The following is a 23,762-nucleotide window of genomic DNA, read 5'->3' on the forward strand; positions in this document are numbered from 1 at the left end:
CTGCCTAGCTCTGGCATCAACCAAATGAAATGGCATCTTGGCAGCTACCCTGTGAATTGTGTCCATCTCAACAAGACCACCTCTCATTCTCCTGAACAATTGTGAGCACTAGCCAACCTTAATTTCTCCTCATGCTGGCTATGAGACAGTCTCTTGCTCCTTTTGGCCCAAAACATTTTATTCCAAAAATTACAAGCGGACAAGCAGAAAGGCAGAGAGATATTGGGAGGTGAATGAACAATGAGACCAAATAGCTCTTTAACTGGCCTTAATTAAGGCCAAGAAAGAAAGAAGCAAAATGCTGGAAGAACTCAGCAGGTCAGGCAGCACCTATGGAGGGAAACAGACAGCCAATGTTTCGGGTTGAGACCCTTCATCTGATCCACTAATTATCTCCAGCATTTTGTTTGTTGCTTCAGATTCCAGCATCTGCAGTCTTGTGTCTCCATTGAGAAAGAAACAGATCGACAGTGAAGAGGTCAAATTACAGGAAGGTCAGTTACAAAGCGAGAGAAAGAGGGAGATTGAGTTCACAGGAAGGGACAAAAACCTGACACCCCCAACATATTCTAAATACTGACATGTGATTGAATAGTTAAAATATGATCCTATTTTGGGTTCAAGAGGTTGTTTGGCATTACAATTAAAATGATCTCATTGTTCAAAGACCACTGATGCTAATTTTCTGGTCTTAGCTTTTGCTGGCAAGCTTAAAGAGCATTTAATGTGTAAACTAACAAATTCTTACAAATAACAGGAATGCCAAGGGCAATGTGCTATTTGCATTCATCTGTCAGCTGAGTAACTTTCAACTCGTCTCTTCAGTCCCAAATGGACTTGGCAATGATAACAGGGGATGACATTACTTTCCCTGGAAAAAGTTTAGTCCTTTGGTATCCCTGAAATTCAAGGTGAGAATAAGAGATCCCCCCCATTGAGATCCTCCCACAAATAGCACAAGGAGCAGCTGCTACCTGATGCAAAATAATGAGGTCATCTCCCTCTACCTTCAAGTAAATCAGGACAAAGTCATTCAACTCGAGAGCCACATTGAATCAGACATTTGGCAATGCTCCGTGACACAAATTAAACAATAATGTAACACGGATTGAGTTCATTTCTTCCACTTATTCCAGCCCATTTCGGGTGAACTTGTTCTACCCAAAAATGTTCTTCTGCCTATCTTATCGTCTGTCAATTTTGTCCTGTTCTTTTCTCTACTGGAAACTTTTTTTCTATTCTTTCTTTAATGACAAAATACAGGATCACTTTTATTGGAAGAAAAGCACACACATTGTGAACATGGCTAAAAGTAACATGACCGCAAGTGGTTAGAAAAAACATGGCAAAGGGGCCATTCAGTCCTTTGCATCCACACCATGAAAAGTTAATCCCACCTTCTCCCACCACTTCATCTGTAGGTTAATGGTGGTCACATATCTCGTGTTAATCCAGATGTTTTTTTCAATACAACAGTATTTCTGCCTCCACCACATTTTCAGGACCACCCTATAGCAAGGAAAAATTCCCAGCTCCCCTCTTATCCTGGTAATAATTACTTTATACCAATTTCCCCTAGTAATTAACACCCCAAAAGGAAATAACCTTTTCCTGTTCACTGTCTAGGCTCTCAAACTTTATACACCTCATTCAAACTCCCTTCAGCCTCCTCTGTTCCAAAGAGACCTGGCTTATCTGGTCTCACTTTACAAGTAATGTTGTCCAGCTGTGTCAACATCCTTATAAATCCCTGGTTTATTCTTCCATCTCCACCTTCGAATCAGAGTAATACAGCACAGAAACAGGCCCTTTGTCCCAAATCCTCCATGCCATCCATCTCCACTAACTCTCATTCTCCATTTCCTGGCAAATTTTCCTGCAGCACCTGTCTGTCTTTTTACCTCCTCCCTTCACCCCACTCCCTAGATACCTGAACACTGCTTCCTTCCGCCTACCTAGTCTATTGCATTTTGTGCTCACTACATGGTCTCCTCTACATTAGGGAAATCGAATGCATTGGTAAACATTTTCATTCAGTCCACAAGGGGAACCCCGAGCTTCTAGTTGCCTGTCTCTTTAATTTTCTATTCTACTCTGACCTCTCTTGGCCTCTTGCACCACTCCAACACCAAGGAACAGTACATCATCTTCCAACTAGGTACACAACAGCAATTGATCTTAAACATTTCAGATAACCAGTTTTTCCAGTTTGTGTCAGAACTGGTCAGAAACTGGAATGGCTGTATATCTGAAATTCCACAGATTTTGCCTGAACTGTTGGGCACTTCCAGCATTCTCTAACTTCAAAGCTGAATTGTTTTGTATCTCACGGTTCCATCATTGACTTCCCCTGCAGCCAGCCCTCCCCCCACATCCTCACCACTTCCCCTGCAGCCAGCCCTCCCCCCACATCCTCACCCCTTCCCCTGCAGCCAGCCCTCCCCCCACATCCTCACCCCTTCTGCTTTCATTCAGCTCTATTTACATCCCTTCCAGACAGATTTTTTTTTAAATTTTATTTACAGCGTGGTAACAGGTCCTTCCGGCCCAATAAGTCCACGCCGCCATTTTTTTTAAAACACAAAATTAACCTACCCGTACATCTTTGGAATGAGAGAGGAAACTGGAGCTCCTGGAGGAAACCCACGCAGACACAGGAGAACGTACAAACTCCTTACAGACAGCGACAGAATTGAACCCGATCGCTGGTGCTGTAATAGCGTCCTGCTAACCGCTACACTACCGTGCCGCCTACTGTTATTAATGAGCTTTCCTCACCCTCTCCATAGATGCTGCCTGACCTGTGAGTATTTCTGCTCTTATTTCAGCTTTGTAGCATCTGCGTTTGTGTTTCAATCCTTGTAAATTTCCATGCACTCTCCAGTGCTGCCATATTTTCCTGTTCGGATGACCAGAACGGTACACAACTCTTTAGCTGTGACCCTAGTTTCTAGTACAGCCTCCTTTATGTCCCAATTAATATTGACAAATAAATGAAAATAAAAAACTGCAGAGTTGGAAACCTGCAAAACAGAAAATTCTGGAAACTTGCTTCTTTTTTTCAAGCACTTCGGCTTTTATTTCAGATTTCCAGCATCTGCAGTTTATTGATTTTCAGTTACCGCTCAATAAGGTGTTGAATCAGAACTCAGTTCTACAGCCAGGTTCCTTTCCGTAGCAGTCTCCAGCTCCAGTTCATCCCACATGGATTCCAACCGAAATTCCACCCTCTACAAATCTACCCAGGGTCAGACGTTCAAACTCAAACGTTCATGAGGCACTGTTCTCTACACTTGATGCTATTTGTCAATATATGTCTGCAATGCACAGATACTGCCTAACTTGGTGAGTATTTCCCAGCATTTTTCTACTTTTGTATCAATTAGGGCAAGTTTTCTCTGTGCCTTCCCGATGAACTTACTCACCAGCCCTGCTAATTCTATGTCCCAGTTTTTATTATGACTGTTTTTCTTTACAAAATTGCCCACTCTGTATAATTTATTCATCTACCACAATTAGTTACTTTCCATGTGCCTGGTGAGAAACTATCACAGCCTCATATTTAATGTGATTCCTCATATCAGCATTGCATTGTGCTTAATAAATTAGCTAACAGCATGAAGCCAGAGCCTCTTCACAACGCAAATCAAATGCACAGTACCAAACTGACTCCAAAACAAAGGAGGGCAACCCACCCCCCCCCCCCACCCCCCTTCTCAGGGATGAGGAAGGTAAGGGAAACTTTCACTGCTTATGTCAGGCTGGGCAGCTTCACACATTTTGGGAAACATATCATGGAGCAGGTCAAAGCAAAGCTACTGTACACTGATATTACATCACAAATACAAGTCGTTGGCAAGGCCGCACTTGAAGTACAGTCGTCGTTGTCGTGGCTATCCCTCGAGGTCGAGGATGATGGTCTTCTTTCCGTTGATCAGAAGTAGCCCACAGATCGAAGACGCCTGTGCGTGTATTTGTTTAACATGCACTTGACGTTGCACTGCAAAAAGCACATGATACTTCACAAATCAACAAACTGATTCCAATGGCATGGAAACCACAACAATTGGAGATGATGGATTTGTTGCAGCCTTCAATCGCCTTCACAGCCGTTGAGCCTGAAATAACTTCGTCCGCCTGTTCCACCATTAAGGTCTTGGTTGGATTGTTCTTTGTCAGGGACCTTACCGCCATGGGTGACCCTACCAGGAGCATAGCTCCAGATGGCATCGCTCTCAGGATCTCAGGGCCACACAAGCTTCTCCACCACGACAAGGTGACAATCCACAGAGAAGTTGGAGTACAGTGTACAGTTTTGGTCATTCCATTACAGGAAAGATGTGGCTAAACTGGAAAGAGTACAGAAAATATTTACATGGATGTTGCTAGGACCAGAAGGCCTGAGTTGTAGGGAGAAGTTGGCCAGGCTAGGTATTTATTCCTTGGAACATAGGATAATGAGGGGCTACCTTACAAGAAGTGTTTAAAATTATGAGGGGCATAGATAAGATGGATGGTAACAGTCTTTTCCCCATGGTAGGGGAGTCCAAACCTCGGGGGCATAGGTTTAGGGTGAGAGGGGAAAGATTTAAAAGGGAGCTGAGGGGGAATTTTTTTCCAGAGTGTGGTGAGTATATGGAACGAGCTGCCAGAGGAAGTGGTTGAGGCAGGGACAGTAGTATCATTTAAGCAGCACTTGAACTGGTACATGGAGAGACAGGGCTTAGAGTGATATTGGCTGAACACAGGAAATTGTGATGAGCTCGGTGGGCACCGTGGTTGGCATGGACTGGTGTGGCTGATGGGCCTGTATCCATGCTGTATTGCTCTATGATTCTATGACTCTATAAGCGACATCATACCCATTGCCTTGAATTTCTTATTAAAAACCACAAACTACTCAGAAGCCAATTTTAGCTTGTTGTCTCTCAGCACTCAGTACCTTCCTCCACCACACCTTTTTATAGACATTAGCTTCAAACATAGAATGGATTTCTACACAAATCCTCCACGTCATTGACCATAGCTGCCTAGTTTGAGACAAAACCTCAGGACATGCCCCTCCCTTGCTCTGTAATTTCTTCCTTTCCCATCATTCACCAAGCACAATGTCAGCTGTAGCTGCTGAGAAGAACTTTCAGCTGAGTCTTTTGTGTCCAACAAAGGAACGGCAACCAAAAGCTGTGCTCCAACGCAGTACTGCTCTGTGGAGGTGTCCACATTCATATGACACATTAGGGCCTTGTCTGCTACCTCAGATGACACATTAGGGCCTTGTCTGCTATCCAAGGTGAATACCTTATGGCAGTAGCTTGAAGAGCAGAGTTGTTCTCCCTGGTAAATGGGGGCCAATAGTTATCCCTTAACATCAAAAAACCAGACTACCTGGTCACGGTCTCATTTCTGTCTGCGAGAGTTTACTGTGCACATATTGGCTGCCATATTTCCTATATTTCAGTAATGACTGCACTTCAAAAGTTGTTCATTGGTTGTGAAGTATTTTGGGACACATGGAGGTCATAGGAAGTACAGTCTGTTTATTCCTTTGTTCTCCGATTCTTGCTGCTCATCACTATTAGCCATACCCTCAGCTGCCTACATCATTCCCCAAACTCCTTTGCCTCCTTTAAATGTTCGACTAACCATATCTTTCCTGGCATTGTCCCTCTTCATCTGGGCTGGTGTAAATGGCAGTCTTCAAAAGGCTGCAAGGCTGGGGGAAAGATTGGGAGCCATGGAAATAAATGGATGCTCCTTCCAATGGCAAAGCCATTAAGTGCTGAATGGCCCCTTTCAGGTTCTACAACTCAAGTCAATGGGTCTACAAATTTTTGCAGAAATGCTAGCTCATTGTTTTCTGTTCTTCAACTGCTACTTTAGACCCCATGAATTCTCAATGACTACATGAACCCCAATCAGGATTACAAGCAAATATAGTGTCCAACTCAGAACTCCCTCAGTTCCATCATACAAGAGATTTGAAACTGAGTGCACCTTGAAAGATTACCTATCCACTTCCATCATCTACCCCATCTGTCAAGATGGTTAATCTTACTTTCTAACCTTTGATCAGTAGCCTTGTGGCACATCACTCCACGGGGATTTTTTTTTGTAAATGTGGCAATGATTTCTGTATGCACTATCCTTGTAATAAATTCCAGACCCACTACCAGTCACTGGATGCAGAAAAGTCCCGAGCTTCCTCTCATTCTGCTGCCAATTAGCTTAAAATCGATATCCCTGGTTCATGATGCCTCTAAGGGAAATAGGCCCTTCCTGTTCACCCTACTAGGGTCAATCTTATGTGCAACTAAATCTTCCTTCATCCTTCTAAAGAAAGAACTTCCAGTCTAGCCAATCTCACTTTATGATTAAAATTCTCTAGCCTTGGCAACACCCTCTTAAATCCCCTCTGCACCCTCTCTAGTGCATCATTTCCTTCCTCTGGTGTGAACACCTAAACTCTACAGTGCTTGAGCTACAACCCAACTAATGCTTTATACAGTTTCAGCAGAACGTCTCTGCTTATACTCTATGCCTTGACCAATAAGCAAAAGCATCCCATAACCCCTCCTAAAAAATTGATGAATGCAAGACAACCCAAGGCAGCAAAAGCCTCAACAAGGATTTGTATCTAATTAGAAATGCAGCATTGTTTAGATTTACATCCATTACTCTATTTTTTTTTAAAAAAGAAAATATCATTGGAAACCCACAATTACAAAAGCTATTCTGATTCATGAAGCAATCCCCAAGCATCAGACTCAAAATTCTTCTTCGTGATGTCAAGGGGCACGCAGTCAGCCACAGCTGATCACGTAACCACCCTTGAATTTAATGCTGTATCAGTACACTTAAAATAGTCCATGCTGAAGATGGACTAAACATTCACACAATGATAGTGGCAATAGCAGTGCTTGGGTTTTGATTTTCATCTGGGTGACTCTGGGTCCTGGTTAAGCCACACCTTGATTTTAAATTTCTCATCCATATTTTCAAGTTCCTCCATGGCCTCGCCCCTCCCCATATCTACAACCTCCTCCAATTCTGGCCCCTTAATTGCTCTACCATTGGCAGTTGTAAGGATGCTTTACTCTCGAATTCCCTGCCTAAACTAACTTTACACTCCAAGACTTGCCTATTACTTTTTGACCAAACTTCTAGCTACCTGCCCTGAAATCTCCCATTAGGACTCTGTATTCAATTTAGTTTAATGATGCACCCTTGAAGCCTGTTGAGATACTATTATATTAAAAACCACACAAATGGAAGTTCTTGTCAAAAATCGATAGCTTAATGAAATATCTTTTATAATGCAAGTGCTACAATTGTAAAATAACTTGTAAACTTAGAAAATAAACTGTGTATCTAGAAAGCAATAGTAAATGTTCATTGTTCAAATACCTCTACACTACAAACAGCACCTTCAGGTAAAAGTGCATCAAACTTAGCAAGTCTGAGGTCCCTTTGATGTGCCAGGGTCACCACTGATCAGATGTTCAACTGGACCAGCAACATAAATACCATGGCTACAAGAGCAAGTTAGAGATTGTGTATCATGCAGTGGATGACTCACCTCCCAACACCCCAAAGCCTTTCCACTATCCACAAAGCGCAAAATGGAAGCATACAGAAATAAATAGGGAAAAAGCTCTAATTTATGCACAAAATGAACATGCACTGGCTGAATCAGTAGGTTTGATCAGAACCTCTGCTCCAGAAAATAAAGCACAATGTCAATCTTTAATCAGGCTTTGCTTCATGTAATTAGTGGAACTTCATAAAGAGATTGAAGAGGCTCATGGATGAAAGGTCCAACTAGTTACAAGTGTGGATTATTGGAGTAGCCACAGATTCCAGTATATGAGTAGCAGCAAGACAGCATGAGTCAGTCTCATAGATAAGTATTTGTAACATGCTTCCCCATGTTCGTGGTTTATCTTAGTTATGTCATTATCTTTCCTACCACCCTTCTACAATATTCTTCGTTATTTATGCCAAAATTTAATGCTATTCCCTTTCTACAGCAAGAGAAAATGAGGAGACATTATTCCCAATGCCATGAATGGCAGCTGCACCTCAAGCAACCCAGGTGCTAATCTCCAAAGTTTCCTCCTTAAAAGCCCCCTCCTCTCCTCCCTCCAGATATCCTGATTCATCTCCTTTGGTGCTGCAGTGTTAAATGCTGTTTAAAGAGCTTTGGGATGTTTTACTACATTGAATGTGCTGCTATACAAAGTCACGGTTGTTTCTTGTATTACACTTACCTTATGGACCAACAGTCAGCACTCTACAGGTTCTTTTGTTTAAAGCTGTGTGGAGATTCTCTCAAGTGAATGGCATCCAATGGCCACAAACACAACACGGCTGCCTCCCTTTTTACTTGGACCTGCAAGGATCAGATAATTAGTTTAAAAGCCCTCCAGAAAACAACCCACCAATTTTGAAAGGTAAATATACAGGCTGTACCCAATTAAGTAATTTTACCCAAACATATTGTGATTGTAGGATCTTGCTGGGAGACATTAGCTACCTAGAAAGAGTCCTTCAACTATAAAGCCAACCACAAATGATATGCAAGTGGAGGTAGATGGAAACTATAATAACGTCCCCAATTCTGTGACGGGGCACCTGGTCTTCACCATAATGTCAACTCTGCCTCAGTTAGTAGCACCCAGTGAAAAGGCTTTGGGTCCAGCTCCCACTCCAGAGCTCAAAAATCTCCCCTACTGAGGACTGCTGCACTGGCAGGTGAGTGTAAACACTCCTCTGGCACCATTTCAACAAAGATCAGGGGAGTTCTCCCTAGCATCCTGAACAATATTTATCTTCACTCAACATTTGTAAAGGAAAGAAAATCAATTGTCAATCATTGCTATTTATGGGAGCACTGGCTACATTCCCTACATTAACACACGCTCTACATTTTAAACATTAATTGAATGTGAAAATTTTGGGGCATTTTGCAAAGGATGTGGGTGGCAAGTCTTTATTTCTCTTTCAATTCATTACTCAGATCTAACAAAGTTATCCCAGCTGGTGTAAGGTGGGAGTCAGGGTTTGGTTGGATAAGTGCCAATGGAAAGAGGGGGGTGGAATCACAGCTCCAAACCCACCCCTCAGTGCTGTGTTACTTCATGACATCTGCTGCATCAGGATGCTGCCTGACAACGAGGGTGTTCAGAAACTTAGGTTACGTGTATGCACCAATGATATTTTCCACAAGATATTTCAAGGCTTCCGTGAAATTAAGTTCCAACTTGACACGCTGCTGTGAACTTCATCAACAAGTGGCAACATGCAAAAATGCCTCTGAATACATTTTAGTGAATTCCCAGGTTCCAGTGTGTATTACAAATGGGTATTAATTGACATGTATAAACCCACCAGTGCTTCATGCTGAAATTTCACACTCTTCACCCAGTGCTCCCTGGCCACTACTGGTCCCCAGTTCAGCCACAACTCGACTTGGCCTCAGCCCTCATCTCTGTAATTTCCTGCAGCCCTACAATCCTGCAACACCTGCATCCTCCAATTCTGGCCCCTTGCTTATCCCCAAATTTAGTCACTCCACCAATGGAGGCTGTACCTGCAGCTACCATGGTGACCTAGCTCTGGAATCCCACTATAAATGCTCCTTGAAAACAACTCTGCCCACATTTTTACTCACGTGTGCTGCTATCTCTGTGGCTCTGTAGTCAAATCTTTTCATAATAAAGCTGGGGAGATTTTGGCCATGATATTGGTGCTGTACAAATGCAAATTGTTGTTGCTGATATCCCCTTGTCAGTGCTTTCTCAGAGATTACAGTGCAGGGTTTAAGTTACCTGGACCCACCAGTGGCTTCACACCCCACAATACTGGAAACCCAAACCCATTCCCCACAACAATGTAGACCAGAGACTTTGGAAATGATGGCTGTGCATTTATTTAGCAGGATTCAAGACCCTGAACCAAGACCCTAGTGGGAATGTAACCACTAGTGTAAAGTAGAAAATGGAACAACCGAAATTGTACACAGCAAGCTCCCACAAAATGCAACATGCTAAAGCCCATTTGACCGTGTATGGATATCAACCAAGACAAGTTCATCAGTACAATGTCTACCATGTAATTATATAGCTTGGACTCATGAATGTTTATGAAGGCAGCATTCAAAGTAACTTACTATTTTCCCACACTGGCCCCCAAATGTTGCTGGGTTGTCCAGGTTTATGATACTTGTGCAAATAGGCACCTGATTATGCACAGTGGAATCCAATGGCAAGCAACACACATCTGGTTGACGTCCACAACATTCATGTGCATATTTAGTCACATTTCACTGAGAGTAACAGGGTACCTCCCCGATCAGGTTTGAGACCATAGGGTTTGGCACTTGGAACCATCTACAGATAGATCCATAAATACCCAGCACTGTATCCCTCCTTTGAACCCCCCCACCTAGCATAACCCAGTCGCCATCCACACCCTCATCTCACTTCCAGATCTCCACCCTGACCCCACAGCCCACCATTCAAATGGAGGGGGTTTGGGTTAGGGAGGGGCAAAACCATGAAGGGGCCTTGGCAAGAACTTCCAGGGTGAGAATGTTAGTACAGGTACATTATTTAATTGGAAGCCAGTGTACCAGCAAGCAGAGGTGATGAGCGGACAGGACTTGGTGAAAGTTAAGCTCAAGTTGACAGAGGGTATCCCAAGGGAGAACAGCCAGAGGATTAGAAATGTCTAGAGGTAACAAGGACATGGATGAAGGCTTCAGCAGTAGATGAGCTGAGGGAGCTGCAGTCAGATTTACTTGTCAATCTTCTCTAAATTGCCCTTCCTTTCCTCATAAGCTGTCCCCCACTTAAGCCTCTTCCAGCCTCTACTCACCACTGGCCTAATGCTACTGTCAGCTCTTTCACTAGCACACCACATTTCTTATCACTTCCTGCCTCTGCTACCCAATCCCCAGATGTTGAAAAGCTAGGGACACCTTGCTACTTTCAGGGCACTGTGTAAACCCAAGATACTGCTGTATGTTAAATGGCAAAACTAATTCACTGGTATCATCTCAATATCAGCAATGCAGCTGATATCACAAGTGTTAGTTTAAGCTAGTGGGTGACAAGACCTCAAAAAGACTTTAATTTTGGTAAAGTACTTCAAGCTTTTTGCAGTCATGACCAGTACAACTTTAACACTGGTCTTTTTTCTTTTAGAGAGGGCAGATGCAGAAATACCAATGCCCCTATAGATCATCTATCTTTGCCCTTCTATCCTGTACCTGCCATCTCAATGCCATTATTCAATAGTAGCCCAGGATCATGACTGGCAAACTATTCCTCTCTATGGACGTCAAAAACAGATTAACTGCTCATTGTCACATTGGATTTTGTGGAAGGTACTGTGTTGAAAAAGGCTGCAGTATTTTCTACAGCAACATTTTAATGGCCAAGTACCTTATGTCATGAAAGGCACTATATAAATGTTGTTATTGCACAATCTTTTCTCCATCAGTAAATTGGACAAAAATGTAACTTCCAATTAAATACTTCTGTTAGACCACAATTAACTCCTTCTCATCACTTGGGGAAAAGTAGTGGAGATATGGTTTTATCTGCAATCACCTTCAGAACTTGCTGCACCGTGGTACCCGTTTGGGTATCACAAGTTTTCTGCCCTGTTGATTAATCATTAAAGATTCAGACTCTGTATTCATATAAACAAATCCAACAACACACACTGCAACTTTCCCAGCTGCTTTTTTAAATTTTGATCTACAAGCTGATGGAATTGAACAATTTCTCCTTACTAAACAACAAAATAAAACATTACTTCTCCTTCCTGAGAGGAATTGATGCCAATAAATCCTTTTGTTCCCCTCTCCCCTTTCACTCCACAATGCACAGAAATCAACCAAGCAGCCAGTTCTGACTGCTAGAAGGTCAATGAAAAGTGAGGCACATTAACATGTTCCCTGTCAATGCATCATTGTGCAACCATACCCCTACCCCAACAGGGAAATTCTATGTTCATTCAGATCTTCTCCTTCAGAAGTGTGGCAAGAACAGGGCAGTTTGTGCTGCCAGTGCCAATGCCCAGATTCTCAAGGAAGCCCAGAGTCAGAGTCAGAAGTGTATTTCCTGCAGTCTCTCCCCACTTCCCAAACAAAAAGCTGTTCTGGAATGGGGCTGAGTAATAACAGCCAATTGAAAATGTCAAAACCAAGACTGATCAATTATCTTGGAGGTATTAAGGGCTGTGGAACTGAGGCAGACAGATGGAGCAAAGCCAACAATCTGACCAAATAGCACAGCAGACTCAAGGAACCGAATGGCTTCCTCCTGAATAACCATCTGGATGGCCAGTGGGTGTGTGTAAACCGGGAGCACAAGAATCTGAGCTCATCAACTGTATGATCACAGACAACTGCAATAACCTCAGACAATGGCCACCTGGACCACTTTCCAGGACAAACTATTTAAAAGCCAAATATATCTGTGTGAACTAGAGCATGATTAGTCATGCACCAACTTGGGCAAGCTGAAGTCAACTACAGCCCTTTTATCACTGCCGAGCTGAAATCTAGTGATAGTGTAGTGATGAGACCTTTGAGTCTGCGATCCACTGCTTAATGAGATGACGAGCATTTCTTTAGCACCTTTCACAACTCCAGGATATCCGTAAGTGCTCTACATCCAATGGAGTGCTGTTGATAGTCAGTTACGATTGGAATATAAGAAATGCATCAGGCAATTTGTGCAAATAGCAATGTGATAATGGCTGGATAATGCAGTTGAGATTCAAGCATGGGCCAGCGCAACAGGGAAAACGTCTTTGTTCTTTACTTAAACATTGCCAGGGATCCTTTCACGTCCAATCCCAAAGGAGTCATTAGGAATGACCTTTTGTTATCCACATTCATTGCCCAGGAACTCATTCGTCAGGACTCTCTTCCTGTTTAAAAGCTCATTGAAAAGCAACAGTACAGGAAGAGTAGGCCATACAACGTGGACCGCTTGCTTCGTCTTTCAGTGAAGTCATCACCAATCTTCTGCACCACTGCCACGTAATCGCCCCATTATCCTCAATGCATTAGGATTCATAAGAACATGAAAGAAGCAACAGCAGGTCATTCAGGCCCCTGCACCACTATTCAATAAGATCATTACTCAATAACATTTTCCTGCACTAACCCCATATCCCTTGATTCCCTTAACATCCAAAATTTTATCAATCCCTTGAACATACTTGATGGCTGAAGATTTGTGGCTCACCCATGTCCTGAACAGCTGATCATAATTATGACACCAAATGTCCTGGTTCCAGACACCCCAACTTGGAGAAACATCAACTCTGCATCTACAGCATCAAGTCCTATGGGTAACGATATAACAATCAGAAGCATTTATATAGCAGCTTAAACGTAACAAAATGGCTAAATGAAGAGCACTACCAATGAAAACTTTCTTGGTACAAGTCTGTGGGAGGAGATAATAAGAAAGGTTAGATTTGAAGAGCATCTTAAAAAGAGTTTTGAGGAAGAAATTTCTGAGTATCAGGGCAAGGTAGCTGAGATACAAAGATAACCACTTTGGTTTTCCCAATTAACATATTAACGTCAGCTTTCCCACAAACTGCTGACCCTGACTGCTAACTACTCTTAGATGCCCTTATTCCATGACAGTTCAGATTACTAAAGTGATGCACGCACAGAGTGCTCTGCTGCTGCAAGCATAAAATCCAAATTGAAATTATTATTCAAACAATACACAGACCGATAGTGAAGACTCACAATATAATGGGTTATCCTTGATAAAAACTGCAAATAGATAAACTGTAACAAACACCAGACACCCCATACATAGTTCACCAATGATTTTGTTTTTAAAGCAACTCTCTTCACACTCAGGAAGAGCAAAATAGCATGACCCTGGAATTAAGAGACTTGCATTGATATAGCACCTTTCATAACATTTCTTTGGTTGAAAAGGTTTCAGAATGTTGAATTATCCACAGTCTTAAAGAAACCAAGCTCAACAATGTGAAAATGATCAGATAACCTGTACTCGTGATTTTATTGAGGGACTGGATACTCTCTTGTTCTATTTTAAAGCAACGTCAAGGGATCCCATGCACCCACTTGAGAGAACACATGGGCCATCAATTCAGCATCAGTACTGCAATGGGGGGTGAGAGCCTAAATTTTGAGCTCAAGTTTCTGGAGTGGGATTTAAGTCCATAACTTTCTGATAGTGTAACCCACCAAAACTCAGATGAAACTGTAATGTTGCAGTACAATCTCAAGAAATGTTAAAGTTCAAACCAAATGGGTACAGAATGGGACAAAGGTGGAATCAAAACCATTGCAACTGCATACCTCGAGTCATTGGCAATGTCCTATTGTGATGCACAGCAAGCAGTGCAATCTAATGATATTCAAACTCAAAAAGAGCTCCAGAATCATTAATCTAAGTATAACATCCCATCAGCTGATTGACCACAATCCGCTGTGGTCTTTTACCTCATCCTTCCCCATCATCCAGGGACGCCAACAATCCTCCCAGGTGAAGCAGCAATTCACTTGAACTACTTCCAATCTAGTGGGTTGCATTGTGTTCATTACGTGGTCTCCTCCACATAAGAAAAAACAAATGCAGATTGTGAGACTTTGCAAAACACCCCCTTTCAGTCTGCAAGGGGGCTCCCAAGCTTCAAGTTGCCTGTCACTTTAATTCTCCATCCCACTCTGTCTGTGGCTTCCTGCACCATCCTAACCAGAGCTTGGGAGAACAGCACTTTGTCTTCAGTCTAGGCTCACTGCAGTCTTTGGGAGTCGACATCAAATTCAACAAATTTCTGTTTGCATCAGAACTGGCAAGTGCTGCTGCAAGATTATCCATCTGTAATATCAATTCTATTTTTCTTTCTCCACAGACACTGCCTGATCTGCTGGGCATTTTAAATAACAGTTGTAACCTGCATTTAACATGTTCCTTCATTCTTCTTCTCCCTGAAGATGGGGGTGTCACTGTGACACAGAAGGTGCTGCTGCCTCACAGCTCCATTGATTCGAACCTGACTTTCGGTACTGTGTGGAGTTTGCACATTCTCCTTGTGGCCATGCAGGCTTCCATAAGTGCTTTGGTTTCCTCCCACATTCCAAAGATTTGCTTGTAGGTTAACTGGCTATTATAAATTCCCCTCCATATGGGTGGCGAGCAGGAGAACCAGGATGAAGTTCATTGGCATGTGAGAGAATAAGTTACAGGGAAATAAGCGGGGGGAGGGGGGGTGTGAGGGAAATTGATGGGGTTGCTCTGAGAGCTGGCATACATTCAAAAGCTCTCTTTCCTCATAAATATGAGAAATATGAAAAATAAAAGCTTGTCCTGAGTCTTGTAGTATTTTCTCTTTTTATTACAATCCAAAGGGTTATCATCGCTAACAATTTGCCTTTATGGGTGATATCCCTTTAAGGCAGAATGGAAAGGGGGTGAAAGACCTGCAAGGCAAGTTTGTCCCCAATGCCTTGGTGAGGTCCTGGACATTCCAAGAGAGGTTCTCCAAACAGCATCCTCCAATACATACAGACCTCCCCAAAGCTCTTTTGGAGGGTATGAGTGGGGGAGGTAGGAAGAGAAGTGGAGGAAAAGTTTGTAGTCTGTGTACTGTCAACAGTGCAAACTCTCAGGAATGTGGTTTAAGAATTCCAAACACTCAAAACATTTGGTCAATAAGCCCAACAGCAAGATCAGTTTTCCCTAATGGATAAAAGTAAAACTAAATAAAACCAATGTTTTGTAACACTGAAGACAATCCAACACAAAACTGCTTTTACTCTCACCAAACATGCAGGCATGGCCTAAATGTGTGAAACCTGGAAGTAATTCTTACTGTGTTTTGGAATGCTGAAAGAAAAAGCTTGCAGATAATCGACTGAATCCTGCCCCACGGAGCACAGAATTACCTAAACCAAGCAAATGGACTGAAACCCCTGATGTAATATCTGGCCTGGAATTGGGAATCTGATTGACAATGAAACAAACTACAGTTCTCCTCTGCAAACTTAACGTGCTTCCATTTGTAACCATTCACTCTAATATACAGTTGTCATGGCTGCTATACAGTTCAGGCAAAAAAATAAAATTTTTCTTCCTCCTCCATTATCTCCTGATATTTTGTAAATGCTAACTTCATCGTACCATTCAGAATACCTCAGTCCAGTATCTGGTTCTGATCTTATCAATATACTCATGATAATTGTTTTATTGAACAATTAGCAACAAGAAACCAACAGTTTGCACTAAGTAAACACATCCCATCTGCTGTTGTGGACTCCAGAGGACAGCCTTTAAGTCTTCGATAACCCTTGACATCACATCGCCAAATCTACAGTTTCAAGAGGAAGTCAGCTGAATCAATCCAGAAAACAAACCGTTCTCAAGAGAAAACAAAGTGGTGCTCTAACATCCCTTCTGTTGTCACAAAGCCCTGACAACAGCAAATGTAAGTGCAGCTTCTGTGTTATGGTGCTTGGCACTGCTCCCAACCACAGTCCAAACGAATCCTGTCTATCAATTAAAAACCTCCTTTTACACTCAAACTTCCTGTCACATGACATCACTCTAGCAACTAGATTTAATCAAGGTGTTTACTACATTCTTGGCACATTAACCATTACCATACTAGTTTTTTTTAAAACAATGTTAGTTGTACAAGTTTTAATCAAGTGGAATGTATAATACCACTATTCTAATACCACAAACCAGCAACAAAAGAAACACACTGAGCATGATTCAGTGTTAAAAACTATTTTATTAATCACTACTTATGATAATACGTAAAATAAAAGTTAAAAAAAAAAGTTAGTATGTTAGAATTCAAGAATGTTAAACCTCGAACGTTAACCCCAAAACTAAACTCTTCGTGTGTGTGTGTGACAAAGTCCAAAACTCCCAGTTCCTGAATGGTTCTTAAAGTTCAGTTCCGCAAGCCATAAGTTGAAACATGAGCAAGGGCTTCTTCAACAACCACCGTTGTCTGAAGATAAGATGTAGATGTAGAAAAACATAGAGAGAGTACATACGAAATCCAAATGTTCCATGATGGAACCCAAATGACACTCCAGTGTTTACTCGGTAGTGACTTCCTCACCCCGAAAAGCATCCGAACCGTGGTCATCCACACACAAATACCTGTTTCCTTCTACAGGTCAGCAACAAAGTGAACTCCACCGGATTACTTCCAACTTCCATACATGGATTTCAGTGGCAAACACAGTTATTGTTTCTCATCCATCGATAGAGAAAACAAGCAGGCTGGTGTCTCTCTCCCTTCTCTCTCTCTCTCCTTCCTCTTCTTCTGACTTCTTCAACAACGTCATTACGTCCTTTATCTTCTATTGACGTAAGCACGCCCCACACACACAAACACACACACTCTCTATCTTAAAGGGACTTTCACTGAGTCCGTAACACCTCCCACCTAAAAAAAATTTTTCCCGAGAAAAATTTAACCGCGCATACAGTTAGTAATGTTAATAATTATCATGCTACACAACTACAGACTATCAGATTAGTACAGATACATGTTTCCCATTTAACATCGGGTAAGACAATCAGCAATCACATTATCTTTGCCTTTAATGTGAGTTATCATGAGATCAAACTCTTGCAAAATTAAACTCCAGTTTAACAGCCTTCTGTTCTTGTTTTGACTCGGCTCAGAAACACCAATGGGTTATGATCTGTACACACAGTCAATGGTTTCTGAGCGGTGCAAACATATACACTGAAATGTTGCAAGGCCAAAACAAGCGACAGTAATTCTTTCTCTATGGTGGAATAATTCTTTTGATGCTCATTAAATTTCTTTGAAAAGTAAGCTACAGGATGGTCAATATCATCAAGGTCACCCTTCTGCAACAACACAGCTCCTGCAGCTTCATCACTGGCATCTACTGCTAATGAAAATGGCTTTTCAAAGTCAGGTGTTTTGAGCACAGGATGGTTAACAAATGCGAGAGGTCCCGGGTTCAAATCCCGGACGAGCCCCCAATTTTGTCACAAACCAGTACTCATCATTCTACAGGGGTAGAAATTCATCTTACATCACAAGAACATCTGCTTTCAGTTGTACATGTCTGCCACACATTGTATTCTGAACAATGTCACTGGAATTCTATGTAGCCTGGAGCCAATGGAACTGCTATGTGTATACAAGCTCTCATGGCCAAAGATGAATTTTCCCCCTCCTCCATTTTACAGCAGGTATTTTCTTCAATAAGGAAGCAAAATCTCCCACGCAGGACCAAAACACTGCAGATACAAGAAATGGATTGGTGGAAATACTCACCAGGTCAGGCAACATTGCCCTGGCAGACTGAATGGAGTTTCTCTGCAAAGCAGCCAAGCAATCTAGGTTTGTTTCCTCCAATGGTTTGGAAACCACATCATGAGTACTGAATACAATTTTCCAGTTCAACTCAAGAAATTCAAGTGAGTCGCTGCTTCACCTGGAAGGACTGTTTGGGTCCCTGGATAGTGGGAAGGGATGAAGTAAAAGAGCAGTTGTTGTGTAACCACAGAAGATACAATCACTTCAGATTGTGATCACTCAGCCGAGACACCTTTTGATGGGATGTGGTACTTGGGTTAAATGATACCAGAGACAGAGAGAGAAACAGAGTTAATGTTTCAAGGCAACATCACCATGATGACCATCCATCAGAACAGGCTTTGGCTGCCCAGTAGCTCTACACAGCATTAGATTTGAACACCGTGCTACAAAGTGCAAGATCCAGCTTCAGACCCACCCAGTGACAAAGCCCAAGGAAAGGTCTTGTAACTTCCATGTCCACTGTTATCCAGTAATTCAACAAGATGTCCAACTTCAATCTCAAAGAAGGGTCTCAAAGGCATTACCAACAATGCATCAATCCAGGAAAAGGACCTGCTTTAAGTGTGGGCCAATCCTGGGGATGAGTCAGCAGCACAATAAGTTACAGCTGGGAATGTTGCCTCTTTGTTCTCAATGGGGAGCTGACACCACTTGGGAACATTCAAATGGTTCCTTCAAAGAGCTTATAGTTAACTTCAAAATTAAATTAGCCAACAAAACCCTACACTTGCAGAGCAGACCTCTTTAATCAAGCTGGCTCAATGTTTTGAAATCCAGGGATAAACACAGAGTTCACCTGACCTCTTTAAATAGGTAAGTAATTCTCTTTCAATGGAATTTGCTCCCAATTCCAAAAAGCCAATCAATAAATGCAGGGCAGGTTGGCCTACTGTGTACAATCCTAACCAGTGTATCAGTTAATGTCTCTACAGAGAAGGTTGAAGGCTGCTGGAACACCAAAATTTGCACTGCTCTGCTAAAGGTTTGGTCAAAGATTAAACCAGCTTCAACATTCTGCTTCCCAACATTGAGCCAGGCACAGTATATATTTTTTAAAAAAACTCATTTCAAGAAAGAGTTTCATGACCTCACTTTGTCTCAAAGCACTTTACAACTCATAATGCACTTTGAGTGTTGTCACTGTTACAATGAAAACTTACCAGCCATTTTTACACAGCAAGCTCCCACCATTTTAACCCCATGTCATTGGGTTTAACGGTAATGGTTGAGAGATAAATATCAACCAGGATATCAGGAATAATCCTCTGGTTCTTCTTTGAAACATCATGGCATCTTTTACTTGGACCTAAAAGATGGCACCCCTACCAATTCAGTACTCCCTACAATATGGAGCTAAACGCCCAGCAGGCCCCTAAGCCCCGTCATTATCGGTACATAAAAGACTCTCTACTTACCCTGACCTTGCCTTATCATAAATATTCCCTTTGTCCTTTCCATCCCTCCTGCCACCTCTGAAACTTGGTTCTTTTTTAAAATCCTTCTTTCTGCAGTTCTGATAGTCTGTTAACTGTTCCTCCCTCTGCAGATCCTTCTCAATCTACTGTATTTCCAGCACTTTCTGGGTTTTCTTCAGATTTCCAACATCTGCAGTTTCTTTGATTTCCACTACTGAATCCTATTTTGTCAGACGACCAGTCACAAACCCCAGCTTGGCTGGCTGTCAACTGTGTTAATAACCAAATACTTCTGACAAAACTAGAAGCTTAAAATCGACAATGCCAACACTTGCATCCATTCTATTGGAATGGAAGAATTTCCTGCTCCAAGCACTTCAACCTACTTTTCCATGATGTTGGGGAGGCTCCACAATTCCGTACTCTCAGGCTAGACTCCAGAGGAAGACTAAGGCCACAGTGTAATGCAAGAACTATTGCTAATAAAGCCAGGATTTTGAGTCGGGAGAACACATGCCAGTCCTCATTGAGGGGTCAGTGGTGGAAAGGGCAAGCAGCTTCAAATTTCAGGGTGTCAACATCTCGGAGGATCTAACCTGAGCCCAACACATTGATGCAATCATGAGAAAGGCATACCAGTGGCTCTACTTAGGAGTCTGAGGAAATTCGGTATGTCACCAAAGACTCTTACAAATTTCTATAGATGTACGGTGGAGAGCATTCTGACTGGTTCCATCATAGCCTGCTATGGAGGCTCTAATACACATAATTGCAATAGGCTGCAGAGGGTTGTAGACTCAGCCAGCTCCATCACGGGCACAACCCTCCCCACCATCAAGGACATTTTAAGAGGCAGTGCCATCCATCACTAAGGACCCTCACCATTTGGGACATGCCCTCTTCCTGTTACTATAATCAGTGAGGAGGTACAGAAGTCTGAAGACCCACATAACAATTCAGAAACAGCTTCTTCCCCTCCGCCATCAGATTTCTGAACAGTCATGAACACTACCTTGTTATTCCTTTTGTTTCACACTAATTTATTTTCATAATTTATAGTAATTTTGTGTCTTTGCACTGTACTGCTCCCACAAAACAACAAATTTCATATCATACAAGTCAGTGATAATAATCTGATTCTGCATGCTGCTTTTGTCCACACTTGCAGAAATAACAAACTTGCTGGCATTTTAGAACGACCCACCTCCTACCAATAACCTGGGCAACTGATTGTACACTGCAACATAACCCAATTCTCCCCACCACTGATTGCCTAGAGGACTGCAATTAGAAGAGAAATATGTCAGCAATACTTCACTTCCATGGACAGAGTGAAAGAAACTTTGATAAAGGTGATGTTCATCATCCTTTCAATGAAGTGTTGACATCATGTGTAAACATCCTAATTCAATTCGTTCCTTCAGTCCATAGATTACTAAATTACAAAAATAAAGCATTTAACAAAAGCTTACAAAACTGACAGAGAGTCATTATTTAGTCAAGTTAGCGACATGTCTCACAAGCCAAAGATAAACATATACATTCATGTGACCTCTTTGAATAAACAAGCATCACTGTCGAGGGATTTGGCATTCTTATCGTTTCCTTTCCCCAGTGTAAAACTGCTTTGAACTACAAGCTCCAACACTTGGTAGTATCAGAGCATCAGTCACATTCCAAGAGCCTTTGGATCATTCAGATGGTTTTTGTAACTATTTAGCACATGAAATGTGACAATCACTTTTATCAGTTTCAATGGAAACAGGCAAACAAAGAGGTAAAGCAAGATGAAAAATTGCATCCATTTCTTCTAAGCAAAATGGAGGAAGCTTGTACTAATGACAACTGATTTCAAAGAATATTATTGGCTATACTACTGTACCTGATCATCTCATATTTAGGCACTTTACAATATTAAACTTCTTTCAACATGAAAAAGATTTGCATGTAGCATTCTTTACAGGATGTCCTGAAGTACTCCACAAACAAAAAAAAATTAAGTTGTAATGCAGCTCGTTCAGGTACAACAAACACCCCAAAATAACTGATAATACCCAGATCAGCTGTTTCTAGGATTGTGGACTGAGGGATAAATGTTGCCCAGGGCACCAGAGATAATTATCCTGCTCTTCCGAAGGCAGATCTTTTTTTTAAACTAAATTGGGGAGATGGAGCTTCAATTTAATATTTAATCCAAAGTTCAGCACCTTCAACAGTACTGCACTCTCCCAGTATTGCACTGAAAGTCAGCATAGAATTTTCTGCTCAGGCCTCTGGAGTGGACATGAAAGCCTGACTTCTGGATCCAGAACCGAGAATGCAACCCATTGAGCTCCTAAGACAATAACATTTCTGTTACTGCAACATTAAAACTAATGACATCATGTGCAGAAAACTTGAACGACATTAGCATCTAATTAATATTGAAAAAAATCTATTGTGTAGAAATGCTGACAAAAAAAATTGCAGAAAAACTGTAGAACAGCATTCCCCATATTACAAACATGTCCTATGGATTATGTTCTGTGATTTAAATGGTTAACATTAACATATTATATAGCACTAAATGTTTACTCTTACTCTCAGATGAGGAATGTGAAATTTGCTACCACATGGAAGTTACACATGAACTAAATCATCTGAAGTAGACCATCTGACCCTTTGAACCTACTCTCAGTCATCAACATTATGGTTGATCTCCCACTTTGCCTCAGTTTCCCTATGTTTTCTCCATATCCCTCAATTTTTCTAACATCCAGAAACTAATGATCTCTGTTTTGAATAAAATCAGTGACTTAACCTTCATAATGCTCCATCATTGAGAGTTCAAGATTTCCCAAGCGAAGAAATTTCTCTTCTTATGTCCTAAATAGAATACCCATTACTCAGACTATGAACCACAGCTCTAGACTATTTAGCTAAGTAAAACATTCTCCCTACATCCAGCTCGAGCTCTAATTCTGTAACAAAAAAACTGCTGGAGGAATTCTGCAGGCCAAGCAGCATCTGTGGGGGAAATTCTCAACATTTCAGGTTAAGATCCTACATCAGGACTCCCAAATCCTGATGCAGGTTTTACTAAAAACATTGACAATTCCTCCCCACAGATGCCACTTAACCTGCTGAGTTCCTCCAGCAACTTGTTTCTTTTTTGTTCAGATTCCAGCATCTGCAGTCTTATGTCTCCAGAATTCTGTAAATTTCAATGCGATCTCTCATTTCAAACTCCAGAGGAAATAGGCCTGGTCTACTCAAACTCCCCACATATGGCAAACCCACCATTCCAGAATCAGTCTGACGAATTTTCATTGCAAGCCGCTGGATTCTTGCCTGAGGAAATCAGCCCTAACTGTGCAGAAATCTGCCCAGCACACAACATTGGTTTTGATTTATTTCAATGACTGCACACTGACCATCAGGGTACAGTGTGCTCCTGGAGGCGGTCTATGCACATGGGATCAGCAAGGCTTCAGAAAAGCAAGGGAAGTGTTGGGAATGTATCCAGCCTTCAGCTTGTGAAACAAAATGCATTAATTCCCTCAGTTGTGGAAGTAATGCAAATTGGCAATTGATTAAAAAAATTTAAATACCTTTTCTTTGGGCTGCATTATTGAAAATGCTATTAAACTAAGGCTTTACCTGACCTTTGACAGATACAAAACGTCCATGGCATTTTTCCAAAAGAGACCTTGGGATTCCTCTCTGGTGTCCTGGGAGGATATTTGTCCCTCAACCAATAGATGACCTGGTTATACACCAAGTTGTGAGAGTGTTTCCTGCGTGCTCACTGGCTGCTACCACATTTCCAATATTACAGGATTGACCACACTTCAGAAAGTACTTCACTGACTGCAGAGTGCTGTTGGACTCCCACAGCTATGGAAGGTACTATCTATCCTCTTTCCATTCCCAAATATCCCGCCATAAATCATTCAGTCCTAGATCCCAAATGGCAAGAGC

The 23,762-nt window shown here is 41.9% G+C and overlaps 1 protein-coding gene across 9 annotated transcripts in view; it reads right to left on the reverse strand.

The window, feature by feature from the left end:
• The window catches only part of lpar1 (lysophosphatidic acid receptor 1), an 81,923-nt gene that overhangs the window by 42,505 nt on the left and 15,656 nt on the right, over positions 1–23,762 (reverse strand). For 6 of the 9 annotated variants that reach the window (XM_052020283.1, XM_052020289.1, XM_052020288.1 and 3 more), the window contains exon 2: positions 8,268–8,389. The exons of 1 other annotated variant lie outside the window; for it this stretch is intronic. The gene's annotated coding sequence lies outside the window, so the exon portion shown is untranslated. Of the gene's footprint in view, positions 1–8,267; positions 8,390–13,262; positions 13,363–17,183; positions 17,353–23,762 lie in introns of those variants that run through there. 2 more of the 9 variants (XM_052020284.1, XM_052020286.1) reach the window with 2 other exon arrangements.

Source organism: Pristis pectinata, chromosome 7 (genome assembly GCF_009764475.1).
Source record: "Pristis pectinata isolate sPriPec2 chromosome 7, sPriPec2.1.pri, whole genome shotgun sequence".
NCBI classification, from domain to species: Eukaryota; Metazoa; Chordata; class Chondrichthyes; order Rhinopristiformes; family Pristidae; genus Pristis; species Pristis pectinata.